This window comes from Muscardinus avellanarius, assembly GCF_963383645.1.
Source record: "Muscardinus avellanarius genome assembly, chromosome: 5".
NCBI lineage: Eukaryota > Metazoa > Chordata > Mammalia > Rodentia > Gliridae > Muscardinus > Muscardinus avellanarius.
In genome coordinates this window covers 27,168,224-27,175,967 of record NC_137790.1, presented here as the reverse complement: position 1 = coordinate 27,175,967, position 7,744 = coordinate 27,168,224, and positions in this window count along the sequence as shown.

The window sequence follows — 7,744 nt, the reverse complement described above, 5'->3', positions numbered from 1 at the left end:
AGGTGATTAATTACTTACTAGGTTCAGGTTCATAATCAATTTATACAGAGAAATCGCTCCTTAACACCAGATGCCAGGAGCTTAGTCGTTGCCCTGACTGGTTGTGAGATGATGGCTGTTTCCCTACGGGCAGTTAGAAATGGATGCTCTTGCAACACGGAACCTCTTTTACTTGGTTTTTGCTTTTTGTTTTGCTTTACCAGTTAGGGTGGGGTGTTCCAGATGCAAAAGAAGTCGGGAAAGTGAATTTTTATTTCTAGAGGGGGTTTGGTAACTTGTGCCACCCAAATTCTGGGATGGGATTTAGATGTGGAGAAATGGTTTAAAAATTAACTAAATAAATACAATTTATTTAAGTCACATGAAATTTATTGTAATTCACATGAAATTTTCAAGGTAGATAGGACATAATGCATCATTTAGATATGACTCTGAAAATAAAATATTTTAAAAAGCTTTTTTTGTATGAATTGAGGAGACTGGTACATAGATTATATAAAAAGGGCATTTTATGAGCCGGGCGTGGTGGCGCAGCATTCGGGAGGCTGAGACTGGAGGATTGCGGTTCGTGGACAGCTTCAGCTACTTAGTGAGGCCCTCCACAACTTAGTGAGACCCTGTTTCAAAATAAAGAATAAAAAATAGGGCAGAGGGTGTAGCTCAGAGGTCAAATCCCTCTGGGTTCCATCCCCAGACCTGCAAAAACAAAACAAAACAAAAAAACATTTTACTACCTATAGGTCTTCCCTTATTTTATGCCACTAAAAAATGTTAAAGAAGAAAGTATTTAATAAATGGTTTGGGAATTTTCAAGACTGGGAAACTGAGCAGGAATTTAGTGAATTCAGCTTAGAAAAGTCCAGAACGAGTTCCCTTAATGTCACAAAGTAGTTTAGAGCTAATCAGAACTTTGTGGTCTGGTTCTCTTCCCAAACCAGACTCTCTCTTGGTCTCCATTTCTTCTTCAGAAAAACAAAGTATGATAACTAGCCAATTTTGAAGAGATTTTCAAGGGTAATTAAGATTTTTCTAGGGAAACATTCAAGATATTGGCACAGGTAATATTTTCTGGACAAGACCCCAGTAGCCCATGAAACAAGTCTTGACAAGTGGGATTACATCTTTTTTTTTTTTTTTTTTTTTTTTTTTTTTTTTTTGTGGTACCAGGGATGGAACCCAGGGGCATTCTATCTCTGAGCTACACAACCAGCCCTATTTTTTATTCTTTATTTTGAAACAGGGTCTCACAAAGGGCCTTATTGTGTAGCTGAGGCTGACCTCAAACCATGATACTCCTGTCTCAGCCTCCCGATGCTGGGATTACAAGCGTGCACCACCATGCCTGGCCAAAATTTAAACAGTTCTACAGAGCAAAGAAAACAATCAAGACTAAAAAGACAGCCTATAGAATGGGAGAAAATCTTTGCCAGCTCTTCATCGGATGAGTCAGAATATATAAAGAACTTAAAAACTTAAAAATACCAGCAATCCAATCAATAAATGGACAATTGAACTAAAAGGACACTTCTCCAAAGAACAAATAGCCAATAAATATATAAGAGATGTTCATCATCTTTAGTCATCAGAGAAATGCATATCAAAACTATGTTGAGACTCCAGTAAACCCCAGTTAGTATGGCTATTATAAGATAATAAGAAATGCTGGCAAGATCTTAAACACTGTTGGTGGGAACGGAAATTAGTACGGCCCCTATGGAAAAGAGTATGAAGGTTCTCCAAAAACTAAAAGAATTACTGTATGACCCAGTTATACCAATATTGTGTGTGTGTATATATATATATATATATATATATATATATATATATATATATATATATATAGTTTTTAGTGGTACTGGGGGTTCCTGGAAGCCCTTCTACCTCCGGGCTACACTCCAGACCTATTTTATATTTTTGAAACAGGGTCTCTTACGCCAGCGCGGCTGGCTTCGAACCTGCGCGATCCTCCTGTCTCCGCCTCCCAAGCGCGAGGATTACAAGCGTGCGCCACCACGCCTGGAATTGGTTATATATTTTAAGGAGATGAAATCAACATACAAAAGAAAATACCTGCATACCCATGTTGACTGTGACACTATTCACAGTAGCCAAGATATGCAATCAGCTTAGGTTCTTGTCAACAGATGAATGGATAAAGGAAATGTGGTATATACACAATGGGTTATAATTCAGCCATAAAGAATAAAATCTTGTCACTTATAGAGCAGGGGGAGGAGGCTAAGGAAAGGTAGAAGGGAAGGTAGAGGCAAAGCATGATATATGCTTGTATGGAAATGCCACAGTGAAACCCGTAACTTGTACAATTAATTTATGTCACTAATTAGAATTCTCCTAGCACATTAAATATTTCAAATTTTCAAAAATTCTGTAATCTGCTTTTGACCTTTTGAACAATTCTGTTCCCTAGCTTTAAACATTTAGGTGATATCATATATTTTGTTATTTTTCTATTTTAAATATTCTCTGGAAAGCCAACTTAAAATTATCGCAAAGTTTTATTTTTTTAGCTCAAAGTGGAAACATATCAAATGTCCATGAACAGATGAGAGAATAAGCAGGTTATATAATAGATTTAAATAATAAACTTGAGTCAGCCAAAAAAAAAAACAACCAACAAAAAGAATGTAGTGTTGATCTCTGGGTTAACATGAACAAATTTCACTAGCATCCAGTTGATGGAGTAAACTTATGTAAAATTCTAAAACATGCACAAAGTATGGTGATAGGGGGCAAACTGATGGGTGAAAGGAAGGTGAGGAGTGAAGCGATGGGAAAGAGGGCCAAAGAAAGCCAAAGGAGTAATGGTTGCATTCATTTATTAAAACTCAAACAATGCACTTAAAATGTGTGCTTGCTGTATAGGAATTATTTAGTACTACTAAGAATCGAACCCAAGGTCTCATACATGTTAATAAGTGCTCTACCACTGCGCTACATTCTCAGCCTTCTACTCAAACTTTAAAAAATTACATATAGCTGGGCGTGGTGGTACATGCTTGTAATGCCAACATTCGGGAGGCTGAGACCAGAGGATTGTGGTTCGCAGACAGCCTCAGCTACTTAGTGAGGCCTTCTACAACTCAGTGAGGCCCTAAAAAGAATAAAAAACAGGGCAGGGGGTGTTTCTTGGAAGTCAAATACCCCTGGGTTCTATTCCCAGACCCACAAAAAAAAAAAAAAAATTACGTATATTCAGTTAAGTCACAGGAATCTGATTTCTTGCTCCTGGGCTCTTTGGATAGAATCTTATGCATCAAAGAGAATAGTCTCACAATTTAAGAAACTGTCAACAAGTCACAATAGTACTGGAGTTCAAACTCATGGCCTTGTGCATGGCAGGCAAATATTCTACCACTGAGCTATGTGCCTGGCAAGACAATTCTTAAGTTAGACTCCCTAAACTTACAAAATAAAACCCTTAATATAGATCAACCATTTTAAAAAAGTAGATCCTCTTAAATACATCCACTGAAGCTAGTAGGTAACAAAATATTTATTTTATTGTAAAATTAAAAATAGTAGACAAGCATATATACAATTCCAAAGCAGAATACAAATATATAAATTATTGCAATTTTCAAAGAAAATATAACAACCAAATGTCTAAATAAAATTTTTGAAACAAAACTTAGTTTTTACCACAGTAGTTTCATTTTTTTCCCAAATGTGTTAGCACAATTTTGTAAAATATATTTCTAACACCAAAGTGAGATTAAGTTCATTGACCACAGTATATGCTACTCAGATTTCAAGCAAGGTTAACACACACACACACACACACACACACACACACACACACCACACACACACACACACACACACACACACACACACACACACACACACTAAGAATGGTATTCAATAGAAGTCACTACAGAATAATTTCTGAACTGCCTCTTTTGGACTTGGTAGGATAAGAAAAAAATCAGACATGTTTAAAGGGAGTAAGGATGAACATTTACTACTATTTTCTTTAAGTGCAGTTGGAGGAAGTTCAACTAACATTTTTTTATTTTTGGTGGGGAGGGTAATACTCATCTCTTGATTTTTTGGTTTTACTTTCGTAAGCTCAAAACCACTCTAATGCATTTCAAATTATGGACTCTTTTAAACTAAAATTAGTAGTGGCAGGATATGTTACACACCTGTTTTAAAAAAACTATCTGAATGCTAGAAACTTGCTCTAAAGTTCACATTAAAGTAACCACAGCCTGAAGTTGCTTACTAGGTGAGATTGCACTGTAACAACGGCAAATGTGAAAAGATGAAGTAAAATGAAAATACAGAAATGCGACAGTTTTGGTATTCTAAACACTTTGTAGCACTCCTTCTTTGTGCCAAATTTCTATTACCTTATTATTCTAGTAAATAAACTGTCCTCTATCCTATTACTACAAAACTTAAGTTGGGAAAAAGTTGAGAGTTTTATCTCTTACTAATTTTCACCACAAATTTCCTCAAATAGTCACTTCCACTGACCTAAAGTTACAAATGCAATCATATACTGAAATGAAAATCAGTTATACTTTGCTTTAGTCACATCTGAACAGAAGATATTTAAAAATTTTTAGAGTATTAAACAACTATACTCAAATATCTTTAGCATAAGCAAGAATAACATCTGTCAGTGAATGAACCGACAAAAGTCAGAAAAAAGAAGAACTTTACAGTATACCATTTACAAGTTTTCATGTCCATGTAACCTACCTTTATGGTCACTAATATGAACTTGCTAATAAGCTACAGAAATAATTTAATCTTCAAATATTCCTACTTAAGTTTAGAGCTTATGTACTTTATATGACATTTTACAATGTTAATAATGAAAGATTTCCTTTAAAATAAAACAAAAAAACCCAAAATTGGTAAACATTAACACACAAAAATAGATTCAAAATACTTTTAAAAACTAGCTAAAATTGACAAGTCTCAACAGTGTAAACACTAAACCATTTTCAATGGCAGGAGATATGGTAAAACACAAAACCAAGAAATCCCATGGTAATCATGAAGATGTCAATAAAATAGACTCTATTTCAAATGTATTTCTGAAATTACTTTCCAACATGAACTTAATTTTTTAAAAATAATCCCTAAATGTATATAAAAATGGGCACTTCATGGTGAAATGAACATATACTTTGAAAAACTAAAATCATCTTTTTGCTTCTACACTGGTGCATAAGAAACTATATAATCAAATAAAGCATCATTCAGCTGCCTGAATCACTATTACTAGTTCTCAAGTGCATTCCTTTGTCAAAGGACTAATTTAGGGATGAGTATCAGGATCAAAGCATAAGCCGATCATCTCAAAATAAACATTATAAGGCTGAAAAGTTAAAAAAATTTATTGACACAGTTTTTGTGGTGCTAGGAATAAAGCCCATTGCCTTACCACTTTTGATTTCTGATTTTTTTCAACTCAATTTAACTTGTTCAATTATGGAACCTAATGTGAAAAACATCAGTCTTATTTCACTCCCCTTGATCACATAAGCTTTGAAAATGTTAGTAGCAGCTAACTGGCACTGTTTTTGCAGTTTTTGATATGAAAGCCACACATATTTTTGTAAACTTTCTTAAGATGTCATGACAGCTATACAGAACAGCTAAGTATGGAAACCAATAATTGTAATATTGTCTTCTCTCAAGTTAGAATTATAGTCTGTTCCTGATCCTTATTTTAGCATATACAACAATTGCATAGTCAATCAAGAAAGAATAAGAATGTATGTTTACCAAGTATTTAGATAGACTGTTAGGCAAAATATTCAAACAACAACAAAAAAATTTTTTCTAGGAACTCATCTGAATACGTCCTTGTGTGAACAACAGCCCCATATATGGATTTTAGAGCACCTCTCCTTTAAAAACAAGCTGAAATCATAGTATCTAAAATGAAATAAATTAGAGCCTCCAATTAAGACCTAAGTACATGTAGTACAATCCCACCCAACTACCCCAAACTCATTAGTAGAGCTATATATCTGCCAGAAAACTCAAGGGAAAAGTATACACTTTCTTTGGATAACACTGTTATATTTAGGACTGTACCATATGGCTCATATTCTGGAAATATGCTACTCCTGATATCAGACGCAACACATCCCAAACTTTTATGACTGTCCCTAAGTCAGCTAAACATTAGAAGCCTAAATGTGTGCAACCACACTGTCTGGTAACATTCTTAATACATTATGCCAAAAAATACTAAAGTTGAACTTGAAGTGTAACCATAACAACTAAGCACTAAAATACTAGCATAATCAGGACATGTCTTTATCCAACTTATAAATGTGGATACTTTCATATTGCACACATTCAATTTAAAGCTTATCAAAACTAAGGCAATGCATCCATCTATCCCCTCTCCCTGGGTTTTAAGTTCATTTTTCAATGACTCAAAGAACTGAGAGAAATTGAAAACATTTTTCAAAAGCTCCCTCCCCAAAGGCTTGACAGTTATGTCATATTTCAAAGGAAAACAAAGTAAAATCAAGGGGCTATCAATTAATACCCACAGGCCAACTTAATACATGTTAGCATTACAAAAAGTTGCTTTCGATTAGATTTGAAGTGTCTCTTTGCTCAGTCAAGCACTGTTTGTGTTCAAGACTAAAATCTAACCCAAGCCAGACAGACTGCCAACTTTAAGACCAAAGTCATTCATATCTTTATGCATGAAGCTGCCAAGTGCCAAGTAAGCAGGCTTTTCTGTAGATTCTTTCAAGCAACAGACTTATGTCATAAATATATTCCAGGCACCAGATAAAGTTAGAGCCAATTATAATTTTGCATTGGATATGGTTTTTTCTACAGTATATAACTGAAACTTATGCAGCTGCTTGAGGAAGTCTATTAGGTAAGAACTCTTTGGAAACATCATAGGCAGTTTATAAGAATATCCTTTCCAGCCAGGCATGGCAGCACATGTTTGTAGTCTTAGTACTTGGGAGGCTGAAAAAGACAATCACAGGTTTGAAACCAGCCTCGACTTACCAGATCCTGTTTACCAAAAAAAAAAAAAAAAAAAAAAAAGAAAAAGAAAAGGAAAAAGAAAAAGAAAAAAAGAAATATCCTTCTAAACATGGGCTTATTTTATTGAGTTAGAAAAATTTGTTTTTCTTGTGTCAAGCAGTCTTTCCCTTTAAATTCTAAAGTTTAATGACGGTGATAATAGAATTTGGACACTAAGGATTCTTGAAACTTTTTTTAAAGTAGCACACAATAAAAGTAGGACAATTTCAAAGTAAGACAGATAATATCATTTGATTTGGAAGCGAGGTTTGACCTTCTCTGTCCAAATTCTAACACACTGAAGTCATTAGAATGAAGTAATAATGAATGTAGAAGCTGACATACAAAAATCAGGTTAGTATTTTCTTCCTAAACTCAGAACTGCTTTTGTTAGAAAACAATAATGCAGTTTACTTGTATACTTGCTTTTAAAAAGTTACTCATTTCTGTTTCTTAAGTTATTAGAAGTTAAAACAATTCAACTAGATTTCTACTCCAAAATACATTTATCTTTGGGAAGCAAAACAGTTGTAAAAACACTGTATTAAGAGAATAAAATGAAGTGATCTGAAGTACTGTTGAGCATATTCACACATGAAAGTGTAAATACACAAAGCCATTCAAATACACATTTATAAAGAGAATGAAAAGGTACCCAAAATAGCATTTTATATATAAAAATTTTGTATTAAAATATTGCTCA